Below are 17500 nucleotides of genomic sequence, written 5' to 3'. Positions count from 1 at the left end.
GGGGAGCTAAACGCATAATGGGGGACAAAAGAGAAGGTTATGAGAGTGATGAGAGTACATGAAAGATAAGAAGGGAGAGGGGAAGGAATAGAAGATAGGAGAGGGCAAGGGAGGAGATGAAAGTACGTGGGAAGGGAAGAGAAGGGAGGAGAGGATATGAATGAATAGAAGGGAGGAGAGAAGAATAAAGGAGAGGTATCCAGATAGTAGACAGATGATACAAAGCTAAATGAGAATAATAGAGAAGAGAGGAGAGTGATGACAGATAAATAAGAAGATAAATAAAGAATACAAAAGTAGATAATGAGAAACGAGATGAGAAAAAAAGAGAGAAAAACAAAGTAAAATACGTAGGTGAGAGAAGGGAGGAAAAAAGACGAAGGAGAGAATAAGAGAGGGAGGAGAGGGTAATTTAACGAGGAAGGAGGAAAGGAGTTGCAGAGAGAGAGAGAGAGAGAGAGAGAGAGAGAGAGAGAGAGAGAGAGAGAGAGAGAGAGAGAGAGAGAGAGAGAGAGAGAGAGAGAGAGAACACTCACTGCAGCACAAGTGAACTAATGATGCAGCGACTGTGATGAAAAAAAAAAAAAACTTGCGATCTGCGTCTGTCTGTCTGTCTGTCTGTCCCTCTGTCTGCCTTTCCATTCGGCTGTCAATGCTCGCCTGTTTGTCTGCCTGCCACGTCCTCTAAATCGTGTGTTTCATTTTGGCCTCCTCTTCCTGCCCAGCCTCGTTTTCCTTTGTGGGTAATCATACAAATTCCACAGCTGTCCTCGTGTGTCTCCCTCCTTTTCCTTCATTCCCTCAGCCTTCATCCTTCCTCCCTTCCTTTCTCCTGCTTATTTCTTCCCTTTCTTCCTTTATCCCTTCTTTTTTCTGTATCTCTCTCCTTTCTTTCGTACTTTTGATCCTTATTCTATTCTTCTAGTTCTTTCTTAATTTTTCTCCATCCCTTTCCCCTCCTTTCTTCCCTCCATTTTTTTTTTCAGTCTTTATTCTTTTCTTCTATTCTTCCATTCATCTTTTTCTCTCACTTAATCTTTCTTCTTTTCCCTTTTGATCTTTATAATATCCTTCTCTTCATCCGTCCTTCCTCTCTTCTCCCACTTCATTCGTCTTCCTTAATCCCTTTTTTTCTTCCCGTCTCCCTCCATTTTTCTGTTTATTTTTTTTATATTCTTCAATTCCTCCATCCCCCCATTTATTTCTTCTATTTCTTTCTTAATTATTTTATTTTATCCCGTTCTTAGTCCTTTCTTTCTTTCCTCCATTCCTTCATCGCTTTGATCTTTACTCTATTCTCTTCTTTCTCCTCTTCCTGTTCCTCTCCCTCACTTCCTCTGATTCTCCATCCTTTCTTTCATTCTTTCGTTCTTTTTCCCTTTATTCCATCTCTTCTTCTATTCCGCCATTCTTTAATACTCGCTATCCTTCCTCCTTCCCTTCCTTTATCCCTCCAGTCTTTTATCCCTTTCCTTTCCTCCTCCCTTTCTTCATCTCCATTCCAACATTCTCTCTTTGCTGAAGTCTTCTCTTCCTTCCATTTCCTCTCATCTTTTCTCCTTCCTTTCCTCCATTCATACTTCCTTTCTTCCATCCCTCCATCCCTCACTGCTTCCTATGAACATGAATGAAAACTAAAAGACTGCCCTGAACAAAGAAATAATTACTGTGATGATAAGGATGATGATAGTGATGAACATGAACAGTAATGAGGCAGGTAATGATGCAACACTTGATTTAAAAACTGATTAATGAAACTCTGCACCACGATGACCTTTGTAGCCGAGAAGTGAGCCTCCCATGACCTCTGTATCTCACCCCTGACTTCACGATCATCTCTACAGTCAAGATCCCTTTCACTGCAAAGTTTTCCCTCAATCCCTAAGCTCAATGATATACTAAGAGCACATTAACTGATAGTTATGGAGAGCGTCAGTAGTGGGCTAATGACTGAGGGATCACACAAAACACAGTACTAATTTTCTCTGATATGTCAAGAACTCATCAATCGTCATGTTTTGTAAGGGGATTGCCAGTAGATTAAAGGACTTACGACTGAAGGATCACACAAGACAGCAGGATTGTTCTCTGATATGCAAAGAATCCATCGCAAGGAGGCCGTCAGTAGATTACAAGACTTAACATTGAGGGATCACACAAAATAGCATGAGTGTTCTCTGATGTGAAGGAGATTGTCAATAGATCGGAGGACTAACAACATAACACACATAACACAGTAGGAGTGAGTACAGCGGGTTACTTGACTCTTGAAGGTAAGCTTGGGGAGAGTCTGTTAGAGCCGCCCCGTCAATACAAATTTATTAACCGGAATACAGCGCGAGTGAAGAGGAGAGTTGGGGTGTGGTGGCGGCAGGTGAGGACTCTGGGATGAGGCAGTGCGGTGCTGGAGAGCTCACGTGTACAGGCTCTTGGTCACCAGGTCACATCCCCGACATCGATCCATTTTAGATTTGGAAAGCCAACACATTTTGTATAGCAGAGTTGAGTGCTGATCCGGTTAGCAAACAGACCAGCCAGTTAGCTAGTTGACAAGATACATGATAATGTTGTCAGGTCATTATTATAACAAGTAGGCGAGGAGCTGAACGACACCTTTTAAAACTTGCACGGAGCTCATTAAGAGTCAAAATTTGGTTCTAAAAACGTCAGCAGTCTTCAGTCCATTACCGATTATAACGTAGGGAAAAAGATTAATGAGGAAATTAAAGAGGGGGAAGTCCTGCCCCTTTAGGTTACTGAGTCTTGACTAGAGAGATTAAGGCGCTTTCCTTCCTTCCTCAATAATCACGTTTGCTTGGGGCGATGTTTTTCCTGGGGCGATGTTTTTCCTGGACGTACAAACGATTCTGTACACAGACTGACTTCCGGGATTCCGAAAGTCTTTTCATGTGTTGATTACAGAAATAGACGTGTGTATGCCTGGAATAATTAATCAATGGACAGGATTCGAACGCGTCGCAATGTATGCATCTCTTTTTCTTTCTTTTTATGCACAGGAGAGGCAGATCAAAGGCAAGGCGAAGCAGTGGCTAGTTCAGGCTAAAAAGGAAGTCCCGTTAGCTTTCCCTTCTCCTTCCTCCTCTCTCCTCAAGAAAATAAATAAACTAATTAATCAAATGAAATAGATAAATAGAAATGAAAATTAAAGAATTATGAAATGTTCCTCGACCGTATGACACAGTTCCTCTCCCAATAAACCATCAAACAAACTGCCTTCAGTTCCCTTCCTGCGTTCCCAATCGGTAATGGCCTCGAAGATTAGTGATGCGTTCCATTTTCTTCTCTTATGCCTCCTGCACATCTTTCATTGGCACGTATTTACGTAAAGCGATGACAAACATGACAACACACAGCGGGGACTGGACTCTAAAATTTACCTATTTCAGTATTTTTTAATGTGCTACAGATTCATTCCGTTTTCTCCTCCTATGCCTCCTGCTTACCTTCCATTTATATTTACTTACATAAAGAAATGATAAACATGAGAGCACATAACGAGGGACCTGCTTTAATAATTTTCAATGTGCTCCTTCTATTATGTTTTAAAGATATCTTTCATATGGGCGCATTTGCAAAAAGACATTACAAACCTGACAGCACTAGACTTGACTCTGGAATCTCGATATTCTCATCAACTTTCATGAGGCAAAGTCTGAGCGAGTAATACAAATAACTGCCAAAAAACAACTTAATTGCCGCTCCGAGGTAAAGGTAAAGGTAAAATCGCATTGGTTTATCTCATTCCGGATGTGTTTGATACTCCTCTCTTTAAGATACGGATAGGAAGGTATAAATATAGAACAGTATGTAAGATCCTAATGCGCTATCTTGTATCACGTGTTCACTGCTTCACTAAGGCTTGGTATGATTTGACTATTAAATATCTTTGCCATTTTCAGCATGAACAAATTCCATTGTGTGAATAAAAAGCTGTACGAAGATGGATCTGAAAAGTAAATGTATTATTCAAGAATCGACGTTCTTTTCAGGCTGGTGAATATTCCTTATGCTCATGTCCCCCCCCACCCCCTTACCTCCATCTAGTTCCCGAATGCCCCTCCTGCTCCAGCGCCCCCCTTTACCTCCACCCCCTCTCATCTCCTCCACGACCGGGAACCGCTGATCCAGACGGACTGACTTGATTGCCTGCGCACACATTTTCTTCGCTGAATTTGAACCTGATTGAGTTCCGAACTTTGGGCAACGGAACTTATGAAAAATGAGAGTCATTTGACATGAAATTTTTTAATGATATATTATTTCTTTTGAACAATTCTACAAGGAAATACCTCCATGCACTCAGTAAAATTGTGTATTTCACTTCCTATTTCCGTTGCGTGCAGTGTGCTGTATTATTCATTACACACGTGAATTTACATGAAATATAGTTATGTAACAGAAGCAAAGAGTGAACTGCAAGATGAAATAAGAATAAATCCCGCATATGAAATCTAACATAATTATTATGACGTATACAACTGCATTTCCATTCAGAGAATCCATTCTATAGCAAGACCAAAAACAAGAATGAACACTGTAACATGAAACGTATACAAAACCTAGGCTACATAACTGAAAAGAACATCCGACTAACTCAATGGAAACCGAGAATTACAAGCTGTATGTGCGAGAGGATGAACAAAGCTACCACGCGTGCTTTCGTAACATAATGACTGACCAGCGCAGGGGAGGAACATGTCTATGCATAAGAGGAACCGGGCTTAAGCGGGCTCCTGTTTATGGTTTATGATCAGCGAGGAGAGAGTCGTGTGCTTCCTTTTGCGTTGTTATTACTCACGCGGAAGAGAAAAACCCGCGCCAGACGACCCGGTTTAAAACTGGCGAGCCATTTCACGGTTTGGAGTGAAAGAAGTGGAGATGAATACGGCCGAGAGAACTTTCTGGGTTGAATAACGAGACGTAGAGGAGGAGATGGAGTGACGGGTGGAAGAAGGTGGAAGAAGGAGGAGTAGGAAGAAGATGATGAGGAGTAAAAAGTCAAGTGTGGGAGGATGAGAAGTGGCGTATGAGAGGCTGGAAGAGGAAAAGGAACTCCCAGAGAGAGACAAATGCGACAGAGTGAGGAGAAAATGCCAACAAATGAGGGAATAAGAATAAAAAAAATCAGACGTCTCAAGTTCCGTGGCAGAAATGTAAGCATAATTGCCGTGACCTTTTTCACTTGTAGAAAGACTTGGAAAAACTGAGAAATTCCACTTATGAAAAGGAAAACAGGAATTCCACGTATGAAAAGGAAAGTAAGACAAGAATATTTTATTTTCTATGAATCGTAGTTTAAGTTTCTCTCTCTCTCTCTCTCTCTCCTCTCTCTCTCTCTCTCTCTCTCTCTCTCTCTCCTCTCTCTCTCTCTCTCTCTCTCTCTCTCTCTCTCTCACCTACACACCAGCTAGCCACACCTCACACACCTCCACAGCCACACCCTGACACATTACGCTGCCCCCAGAAAGGCCATTCCTTATAACACCCACGCACGCTATTACTTCCCATTACCCAAGGTCCTGCCTAAACTGCACAATACTACTTGGGGAAGAACGCACCACAATACCTTACCGTGCCATACCATTAGTACATTAGTACACAACACTACGTAAACCACTGGTATACTGGTAGACAACAACACCCCACGCACGCCCTGCCTACTCTGCACAATACTACTTGGAGAGAAAGAAAAAACGCTTCACAATGCCTTAACATACCATACCATGAATACATATCACTTTATAAAACATGCTGGAAGACACCCGGCACACCACCATGAAACACACACACACGCACACACACACACACACACACACACACACACACACACACACACACACACACACACACATTACCCGAGGCAGGTCCCCCACACATTCAGTTAGGCGCCCCCCACCATTGTGTTAGCGGATGATAAAAACTTATTGCCAGACGAGGGTCGGTCGCCAACCTTCTGACGGTCAGTATGTGTGTGTGTGTGTGTGTGTGTGTGTGTGTGTGTGTGTGTGTGTGTGTGTGTGTGTGTGTGTGTGTGTGTGTGTGTGTGTGTGTGTGTGTGTGTGTGTGTGTGTGTGTGTGTGTGTGTGCACGTGTGTAATTATGTATGCTGTCGATATGGATCTACTGGAAGAAAGAGCAACAAAAGAGAAAGAAAAAGGAGAACAAGGCATGACACACAAGCAGGGATAGGCAGCGGAAGTGAAAAAACGAACATCTATCCATGAATAACTGAGAGAGAGAGAGAGAGAGAGAGAGAGAGAGAGAGAGAGAGAGAGAGAGAGAGAGAGAGAGAGAGAGAGAGAGAGAGAGAGAGAGAGAGAGAGAGAGACGTACACAAACACACATAATTTCACCACAACTTTAATAATTTCCTTCACCTCTGCTTTAACTTTCCCTCTTAAAGCCAACCCAGTGCACTGAAAATATAAAACAATATAACTTAAAGTCACAACGCTTCAATTCAAAAAGGTAGACAACAAGAGGAGAAGGTGAAGAGGAGACAGAAACCATCGAGAAAACAAATGGAAGAAGATTTAAGACTTAAAAGAACAAGACAACAAAACCAAGCTGCTGTCAATCCCAAGTAATTGAAGATGAAAGCGGACTCAGATTAAAAAAAAGACAACTCGAGGCATAAGTCAGGGGAAGGAAAGGGTACAGAGATTAGACTCAATACCATCAACTAAAGCTATATAGATCGGTGTCAATAAAATACAACGGACCGTATTTTGATATTAACTGGTAGCAAAGGAACAAGGCATATGAGAGTGAGAGTAAATGATTAACGTCGAGCACACACACACACACACACACACACACACACACACACACACACACACACACACACACACACACACACACACACACACACACACACACACACACACACACACACACACACACACAAGGTCGTCCGAGTGGCAATGAGCACTTCACCCTCCCCCACACACACACACACACTCTCTCTCTCTCTCTCTCTCTCTCTCTCTCTCTCTCTCTCTCTCTCTCTCTCTCTCTCTCTCTCTCTCTCTCTCTCTCTCTCTCACACACACACACACCGGAAGACATGTTTTGTATGTACGCGTTCAAATACTGCGATATCTTGTGCTGAATTATTTGATATCATTTTGCCTGGAACGTTAATTAAAAATGGGAATTCCAGTGTAGTACAAACATTTTTTTCCATTAATGGGTATATTTAATCCATAACATTACCGGAAGGGTGTTGCATATGTGTAGTTTGTCACAAATGTTTACCAATATATTCCAGCAGCGTGCCGCGCCATAATTTGTAGCAGGAAGATTTTTTTTTGTGTGTGTGATATAGTGTGGTGGTTATCAAGCGCTGGAAAAACTTTTGATTGAGAGAGAGAGAGAGAGAGAGAGAGAGAGAGAGAGAGAGAGAGAGAGAGAGAGAGAGAGAGAGAGAGAGAGAGAGAGAGAGAGAGAGAGAGAGAGAATCTTCAGCATACACAGTCTATATGCGGTCAGGAGTCTCGCACAGTTTCAGGCAAACAGAATTAGCGGCCTTTTTCACGTGTCTGCTGCTGCATTTTCTTCCGTCCACAGACATGAAAAACTTGGACTTAATTCAGCCATCCGACGAATGAGAGAAGCGTTTATCTCACTCCTCATTCATCAGTGTGTGTGTGTGTGTGTGTGTGTGTGTGTGTGTGTGTGTGTGTGTGTGTGTGTGTGTGTGTGTGTGTGTGTGTGTCTGTGTGTGGTATCGCGGTGTCCTGTAATTGTAACGGCCTTCGCTGCCAATGCGTGACGCTTTCAGGGCAAATACACTCTCTCAAACTTTGCTAATGAACCTCCCATCGGCCTTCACCAGAAAGAGAGAGAAAAAAAAATTAAAAAACACACACCCTTCTGCAATAACATGTATCATTCATCGCAAAAATTCGCACCAAAGTCTCACAAAATTTCTGGATGCTCTGAAATTGGATATAACAAAAAGTAACGCAACGAGGACGAGGCACGATACGATTGAGGCGGCGAGGTGGTGGGCAGGGTCGGGCTGGCTAGCTGAGTGGCCTTGACGACTCACGTGCCGCTGCTCGATGCACCTCACGTCCTTGTCCAGCCGGCGGCCGCTCAGACCCCACCAGGCCTCTCTTTGTTCCAGGCACGCCGCTTGGATCATGAAAAACGACACTATTCGTTGTTACTTCCAAAATGGTGTGTTTATATTTATTCCTTATAGGCTAAAATATAGATGTGCCTCTGCCAGTGTCAAGAGGAGCGTGCCCTTACTTGGAGCTCGTGGTGGGATGGTGAAGGAAGGAAGGCCAAAGCTCCCTACCTGTTCTCATATCACCATCAACTCCTGACAGGTGTGACGCTCCAAGCAAAGGTGAAAGTCCTCTGAGAGCGGTGTGGAGAACTCAAAGCGCAAGACAAGGAGGACTCGGCGTGTACGCGAAAAACTCTGGTGACTGAAATAACGAGGCGACACGATCTGACGCTTGATGACAGGTAACATGCAGCTTTCGGTGCCGCGATAAGAGACATGAGGTGGAAGGAGCGAGGCGCAGCGCACAGCAGGGCGTCATGCAGCAGTTAACAGTGCCAAAAGCAGCAGCAGCAACAACAACAGTAGCAGCAGGAGGCGGTGGCTGCAGGTTGGGCCGGCCGATGTGCTGGGCTGAGGTGCGGCTGGCACTGGGCCAGACCCCCGATCCCCGCAGCTCCGCCCCCCGTCCGGCATCCCCTTCCTCCAGTTCTTTTCCCTGCACAGCCCCTGCTCACTCCGCCCGCGCCGTCTCGCTGCTGCCTAACCCTTCCGGATCTCACTCTAAAACGCAATTACTGGAATCAACTACATCTTCCGAACACACACACACACACAGTAATAACAGGATCATGACTGATGCTTCCTTTTAGTAAACCCGCGGCGCCTAGCCATCCAACAGCCTTCCACCGCCCCCGCCACTCCCCACAACCCCGTTCCTTCCCGCCTGTCGGTTCCCCTTTGAGTGTCTAAGTGGTGCACGGAGGCGGAGCAAAGCGTGTAGAGCAGGGTGACAGGAACCAGTGAGGCTCGCTTGTCAAGGATCAGCTCGCAGCCTCCGTTCCTCCAGGCTGTGTCCCTGCAGATTAAAACACGAGCAAGGACACGTGACGGTGTGTTTACTAGGCAGCTGTTGTGGTGGTTGTGGTGATGGAGATGGTAGTAGTAGTAGTAGTAGTAGTACAAGTAATACATGAGAGAGAGAGAGAGAGAGAGAGAGAGAGAGAGAGAGAGAGAGAGAGAGAGAGAGAGAGAGAGAGAGAGAGAGAGAGAGAGAGAGAGAGAGAGAGAGAGAGAGCTTGCTTTAATAGCCTCTCACGGTAATGCCACACCCCACTATATTCATTATACTCTGAGACGAGGCACCACCATCAGCACCACCACCATCACCACCACCACCACCAACACCACTATCACTACCACCATTACCATCACTACAACTAAGTGAGAGGGAACCCACGAAAACAGTAAGAGTATGTACATTTTTCCTTCCTAAAAGAGAATCAGCGAAGTTAGACATCCTACATTAACATTAAATTAATTATCCTCCTTTGACTTCACTCGGCGATCCTCTCAGTGTCTCTTCTCTTGTGCGTAGTAATTTAATGTTCCCCCGCAGCATCATTATCAAGTTTAAAAGGAAAGGGTAATCCTCTTAAATCGATTACGGCTCTGTCTAATGAATGGATATCCTATTAAGCGTAATGTGTATTTATATAGATCGTCATCTATTGCAGCTTTCGATTAATGACAACTAGTTTGATAGTTAGATTGTCAAAAGTGATGGGAAGGAATTAGTTCTCAAATACGGTAGTAGATAAAAGGAATAGCCTCAGTAATAAGGTTATTAGTGCCGAGTCATTAGAACACTTTAAAAATTATATTAGACAAATTTATACAAGAGGATGATAGTTGGAAATAGGTACGATAGGTGGGAATAGGCATGTTTAGTACAGGGGCTGCCACGTGGAGCTTTGGCGGCTTCTTGCAGCTTTTTCCTTGTTTTCTCATGCTCCAATGATGTTCTCTTAACTTACCAACGTGCGATTGTTTTGACCTTAACAGTAAAACTTAATGTGTATACTTTTCTCTGTTTAATTTCTTCAAATTCAGCTTTTACAGTGTGAGATTCCAAGACTGTATTGATTTTGTAAAGGTCACTACTGTAGATTCACGAGCGTACATCACAACCCCCCATCCTTACCTTTTCTGGAGCCTTGGCCTGACATTCTAGTTCCCTTACATTCAACTTTTATAATGCGAGATTCCACGAGTAGCTTGACTGTATAAAAGTCACTGTTGTATGCTCACCAATTATGCGTCACAATTACTACGTAGGTAATCTGCCATGGACTTTTCTACGTTAAAAAAAAAAAAAAAACAGAAAAAAGAAAGCTGAGATACGACCGATAACTCTAATTCTTTGTCCTCCAACTCGAAAAAAGGAAGGAAAGCGGAAAAACAAGTCATTTTAATGATCATAATTTCGTTTAACGTTCCTATTTTCCCTTACAGAGCTTCAAGTCTTATAAGCAAGTCTGGAGCAAAGGCAGATAAAAACACCGTCATAATTACTACCATATCCTCCAAAGACCTTCAATGTACGGAACAAAAGGCTTATTCATCTTCAACTCACATCTTACTTTGTCACTAAGAGAACGACGCTTGAAACCCTTCCCTCACCAACCAACCTTCCGTCTTCCTTCTGCAATAGCCATTCGCTGCCGCCGCCACTGTACCGCCATATAAACTAGCTCGGTACCATAACCGTTTCGTGCCGCCAACTTTTCTCCCGCGCCACCAGCAGCTCCAGGCGGCGGTCATCGAGGCATCGGGGTGCGTCCGGCCGTGCGTCAGGAGAGGCGGCGGCGGAGGGCAATCACCGGCCTTCAACGACCCCCTGATGACCGCTCGCCAGCCACACCTCAAACTTTATAGATACGAGTATAGCCCGCATTTACATTCCCCCGCCCCCCCCCCTCTCTCTCTCTCTCTCTCTCTCTGTGTGTGTGTGTGTGTGTGTGTGTGTCTGTCATAAATTTTTGCACCCTGCGCTCCATTCTCCTCAGCAATGTATATAAAGTGTTTCCGATGTAACAACACTGTCTAATTTAATAACGCAGCCGCTGTCTGTCGGTCTCCTCACCACATGCGAGAGGGGTGAGGGAGGTACCGTTTGGTTTCCTTCCTTACTATCTCAAGCATCAAACCCCCGCAGAGCAATCTCACTCTATCGACAGCGAACGGTTGCAGGTCACTATTCTCCTTCTTAGGCGGTGATGAAAAAAACAAAGAAAAAAAAAACACGGTTGAGTGGAACGTAAGCATATATATTTTTTTTTGCGGGGGAAACGAAAATACAAAATGCATACATGACGTTATACAACAAAAGGCAAGCGTAAATAATAGAGAAAGGGAAACAAATACAAAGGTAAGTAAATGCATGAGAGTTACGTTATTTTAATGACAATTTCTTCCCCTCTTTATGACAAAGCGTACAACAAATGGAAGGAAAAGATTTATGTACATAAAATGGTGTAACTACACGAATGAGCACCAAAAACTGATGAATATATGAATGAAACTGAGTTAATGAAAAAAAAAAAGGAATAAAACAATATTTGAAGTAATGTCGAGAGAGAGAGAGAGAGAGAGAGAGAGAGAGAGAGAGAGAGAGAGAGAGAGAGAGAGAGAGAGAGAGAGAGAGAAAGATGAAACTGTCTCTAAGCTACAATACAATTTATTATCCTTCACCTCAAGTCTATTACGGGAATCCAATTGTATATTGCCCCGCGCTGACCAACTCAAACACGATATTGGAAAGTGTGATACTGAAAGCGATACCCGAGAGAGAGAGAGAGAGAGAGAGAGAGAGAGAGGGAGAGAGAGAGAGAGAGAGAGAGAGGAGAGAGAGAGAGAGAGAGAGAGGAGAGAGAGAGAGAGAGGAGGAAGGTGAGAGAGAGAGAGAGAGAGAGAGAGAGAGAGTATATGGCGTGTGAACCAAGAGTAGCTTCCTCGAAGTTTATGTCGATGGTGATCCAAGTATTCACCAGCCGCCGTATCTTTTTGAGGGCGAGGCCTAACTAATGATACAAGTTGAAAGAGCTGCCTGTAGAACTCAGCTGTAGCACCGGTCACTGAGGATTCGTGGCGGGCGCTGAGAACGGGAGCGTAATATACTGTGTAAGACAAAGACTTGGACTATGCTGGTGAGAGGGGGTACCAGCCTTCGGAGCTCTCCTCTTACATACAGTGCTGAGATACGTACAGAACTGAAGAAGCTGGAGACGCTAGGGTGTGAGAGGGATGTGAATCTTCTGACCACTGTGTAAACATATATGTTGCTTTTGGATGACAACTTTTCAAGCGAGACTTACACGATTTACCCTATACGTTCCGTCACAAGAGGAAGAAGTATAATGGAAAAAATCTACGGAATAAAAATGAATCAACTTTTCCTCATAATAAGAGAAGTAAGGGTGAAGAACAAAATTTTTCTTCTTATAATTCTCATGTATATCAACAAGGCATATGCACTCAAAGAAAGACATTCTAATCCTATACACACACACCACACGCAACAGGACACAGAAGGACAGATCAGGTAGAGCAAAATCGATACGGAGTGGATGGTTTAGTCAGTGAATGAGTGAGGGTGATGGCAGAGGCGGGGGTGCGGTACAGAAGCAGCACGGAAGGAAGGGCGGAGGGCGAAGATGGGGCCTTAATGAGAGAGCTGCAAGAAGGGGGTGCGTGCTGGTGATGTGAGGGAAAGAAACGTGATGAAGAGCGATAAGGAGGAACTGATGGGGAAAAGATAAGGAAAGAGCAAGAGAGGAAGAGACAGAGAAAGAGGGAGAGAGAAAGAATGTGATAAACGGTAATGAAAAAAAAAATGCTACGAACACGAAAGGTGTGATAAGAGATGCAATTGCGAGAGGAATGCGTAGTCAGTGCAGGAGGAAAAGACGAAGTGGAGGAGGAGGAGGAGGAGGAGGAGGAGGAAGTGGAGGAGGAGGAGGAGGAGGAGGAGTAAGAGGAGGACAAGAAAAAAAACAAGAAGAAACAAAAACAAGAACAAAAACAAGAAAGAGGAGGAAGAGGAGAAGGAGGAGGAGAAGAAAAAATAAAACACAGCTGTCTCTGGGGAATACAGCGGGACCAGGCATGAAGAAATAAAGAAGCTTAACTAACCAAATACGAAGACAAAATAAATGTATGCATAAGTCACCGAATTATGCAAACGACGGGGACGACGAACGCGGGGCGAGCGAGCAAATTGAACACGACGTGAAGAAAAAGGATAAGAATGAATGAAGGAAGATGCGCAGAAGACTGAATGAATAAGAATCGCGAATGAAATAAGAGAGGAGGGGAAAAAGAAAACGTATATGAAAGGAAACTGATAAAACTAAGACGTTCGAAGACTAAAAAAAGGAGTTTAGTTGAATGAGAAATAGAAGTGATGACATTAGAAAAGAAAGACGGAATGTAGACGAGTAATATAAACGTGATAAAGAGGGAGGAAAGAAAAGAAAATGCAGACGGGAAAAAAAAGACAAGCTATAGAAAAAAAAAAATCTAAGAAAACTAAAACGTTCAAACGCTGAGCAGTAGTTTACCTTGAGCAGAAAGTAGGAGAGAAGACATTAGAAAAGAAGGTCAGACGAGCGACATACACGTGATAAAGAGGGAGGGAGTAAAGTAGAAGTGAAGACGGACGAAGGGAGAGGGACGAGAGGGAATACTAATGCCTGACATTTTGCTGAGAATAAGAGAGCAGCGAGGCAATATGGCAGCGGCTGTTCCTGCATTATTATTTCCTGAGTGGGGACTCTTGCTGCTCCCACGAGATCCCATGCCATCATCGCGGCATCCCTTAACTTCTCATTCAGCCTCTGGACTCGATTGTCATTTCAAGACTTCACTAATTGATAGTGAAATTGAGTGCAATGGTATGATGGGGATGCTTGTTGATTTACTTAAACAGTGATTTCTGAGATGGAATTTTTTTTTTTACTTGCTCGACTCGCTTACGTTAGTCTAAAAGGAACGAAGGAGCAGGATGGGAAACGCATAAAAATTTGGGTGAAGAGAAAACTTTTGAAGACATAAAAGTTAACTAACCTAAACCAGACGGTGACTTTCCCTCGAAAAATACCATCAGTTAGGTAAACGAGGCGACCTTGGCTCCAGGCTGGCAGGTGGGAGACAGGACGGCACGAGCACCAAAGTTGGTCTCCATGACCAGCCACCTCCTCCCCTCCTCCTTCCCAAAGAGGCCCGCACGCTGGACATCAAGCAGCGCCAAGGCACAGTGGCGACCATCATTCCCATGGACAAACTTCCAGATGTTATGGCAGACGTTGACTCGATTTTTTTTCTTTTATCTCGTTTGGTTACCATCTCTGCAAACACACACACACACACACACACACACACACACACACACACACATACACACACACACACACACACACACACACACACACACACACACACACACACACACACACACACAGGAAGAAGTGGTCTCAGGCCTTCGCTCCCTCAAAGCCACACACATACTCGTACAGGCAGGCAGGTTCTGGTGGCCTGGTGCTCTTTGTCGGGTTGCAGGGCCACAATTTTTTGGGTCACCTCTTGTTCAAATTCTTCACTATGCGAACTTAGGAGGCAACACAAACCTGTTTCTATAGAAGTGCGATTCGTACCCGGGACTTCTCTGTTCTAAGTTAAGCTTAAAATTAATCTCAACTTTTTCACTACCTGTTTCCCTACGTTTAATTCTGTGACAGAGGTCCCGTCACGGATGCTGCCACCACGGTATTGATTTTAAGGAAGAGCTTGCCAGCACGCTGTCCTCCTGCAGGAAGGAGTGACGGCGCTCCGCCGACTCTCTACACCCGCCTGGACGGAAGGATATCCAGTGTCCTCCCAAGGGCCACACAGCTTTTTAAGCCTCACTTTTCCTTCCATGCTATCCTCTGTTGATTTATGTCGATATCCGCTCAACTTTTTCGGCATTAGCAAAAATGCACCTACAAGCACATGGTACAGTTTTTCTTCCAGAGACAGCGCAGTTTGAAGCACTCCTTAACATTAACATTAATAAATCCACTTTTAGTATATAATTCAGATATTCCACAAGGATAATCCCTCGAGGAGGAAGATTCCTTTGATTCACCTTGCTTTATCACGTGAGTTTTATTAATAACGAGGCCAAATACCATTGTGATTATTAATTTATATAGGTATATCTTGCAGCGACATAAATAATGTATTGTTGCTTGCTGCGGTTGGTAACTAAGTATTTATTCTTCAAGGGATAACTTCATCATGTAGGACTGTAGAGATTACTGGATACTTTTATATATCTAAAATTAAGAAAAATGGACATAGGAACAAGCTTTTAATCCTACGGAAAAACAGGCAGCCTCTCCTTGGTCCATCTTTTCCTTATTCCGCCCTACCTCAGATACGCACTCTGGAATCCGCGAAGGTTGGCTCCGTTTCCAAACATTCCTTGCGAAAAGGTTGCACCGAAAAGTTTACTTAACTATTCAGTTTCCGTCTGCGCAACTTTCCATGAAAAATAAACGCAAACACAGACACACACACACACACACACACACACACACACACACACACACACACACACCACACACACACACACACACACGCACACACAAACGAGTTACAAAAGCAGCATTTTACATCGACGCCCTGCACTCAAACAAGGTGATGTTGTCATGGCTCCCAGAAACAGCAGGTCAGCATCACCAAACCCACGTCATACAGCAGGAGACACCAACACTTGGAACATAACTGACTCAACACGACCAGGTAACTGCTGTTCCTCATTTTTTGACCTTCCTGCCAGAACACTGCTCGAGCCTCAACGGCGTGTAATCCGAGAATGTTGCTTTCCGAGCGTCATCGATGCAGAAAGGAGAACCAGTTACCCTTCCATTACTGTTCAGACATTGCTCGTCTTATATGAGAGTGATGTCTTTCAAAGTTGATAAAGCCGCATGACATAGTAACTAATAGAATATGTATGTAAATAAATATTAAAGTAAAGAAAGTAAACCCAGATGCCATTTTGAAGCAGGATGCAGCCAGTTTAAAAATGAAAGCTGCTGTGTTGGGACGCGGCTGTCCCACTTCCTCTTCTATTCTGCGGACGAAACCCACGCGTTTTCCTTTACAGCAAATATTAAGTTGACTTAAAATGATGATCCATGTAGTTACGCGATTACGACATTTTCAATCATTGTCACATGAATGTGATTCGCCTGAAAACAAACACAAAATATCACATATCATATATTGATAAAAGTGAACAAACACATCTCTCATTCACGTTGTACTCACCCGGAGTCCAGCGAAGTGTTGCTACACATTACAAAACATTTCCATGGTGAGTTGAAAAAGTGCCGCATACTGTCATTACCATTGGCGACCTCCAGCAGCTGTCAGGCACAATGCGACATGCGATCCCCGGTGCGGCAGGCGTGCAGGCGTGTGTGCTCCCCTCCCCAGGCACGGCCAGTACCACACGAACCTCGGCCATTAGCGACAGGCAGGACACCCATCGCAGACATGCACCCTAACTTCCTGCACTATAACAATTACAAGCGTAACAACACAATCCATGCAACATGCTTCAACAAAACTTACGAAACAGGTATATGTACTTAGCGTGTGCCGTGTTGGGGCAGCCCTTAGCGCGTCCACATGGCAGGGCCGCCTTCCAAAGATAACCAAACAGATTCAGGGAACATAGTTACAACACAAAACAGGCATATTACCCCCCAAAAAGGCCCAAAACTGAGACTCACTGAGACTCAGCATGCTGACGAAAATATCCCCAAAAAGCTGCAAAAATATGAAACAAGACATGGCAGCAAAATTTCCAAATCTGGAGTGCAAAAAATTGAGCCTGACATCGCCAAAGAAACTCTCAGCATTTATTTCTTATGCCAAACGCGCCAAGCCAGCGCGGGGTTTTGGAGGCTGGGCCAAGCCCCTGCCCTAAGGGTGGAGGGGATTTAACGCTGCCAGGACACGGCAGCGGCTGCGAAGAGCGAGTTCACGACAAACGTGCAATGCATACATCCTTCACCAGATTACCTTCTCTCCTCTCTCTCTCTCTCTCTCTCTCTCTCTCTCTCTCTCTCTCTCTCTCTCTCCTCTCTCTCTCTCTCTCTCTCTCTCTCTGGACATTCAATACTGCCAACCACTTGTAAGCTCATCCACTGTCTTAGTCTCCACACACACACTCACATGCACGGTCAGGTTTTTCCTCTCCTCCCCGCTGAGTCCAAACAATGACAGATCCTCACTTACCCTCACTTCTGTAGCCACAAGCTTCTCCTCTGACCACCGATCACCACACACACACACACACACACACACACACACACACACACACACACACACACACACAGACACACACAC

The 17500-nt window shown here is 44.2% G+C and overlaps 1 protein-coding gene across 6 annotated transcripts in view; it reads right to left on the bottom strand.

Moving 5' to 3' along the window:
* The window catches only part of LOC135114267 (ankyrin repeat and fibronectin type-III domain-containing protein 1-like), a 283842-nt gene that overhangs the window by 227193 nt on the left and 39149 nt on the right, over positions 1 to 17500 (bottom strand). The window lies entirely within an intron of this gene.

Source organism: Scylla paramamosain, chromosome 27 (genome assembly GCF_035594125.1).
Source record: "Scylla paramamosain isolate STU-SP2022 chromosome 27, ASM3559412v1, whole genome shotgun sequence".
Taxonomy (NCBI): domain Eukaryota; kingdom Metazoa; phylum Arthropoda; class Malacostraca; order Decapoda; family Portunidae; genus Scylla; species Scylla paramamosain.
Note: the sequence above shows the minus strand (reverse complement) of the source record. Positions and strands in the feature narration are given on the sequence as shown.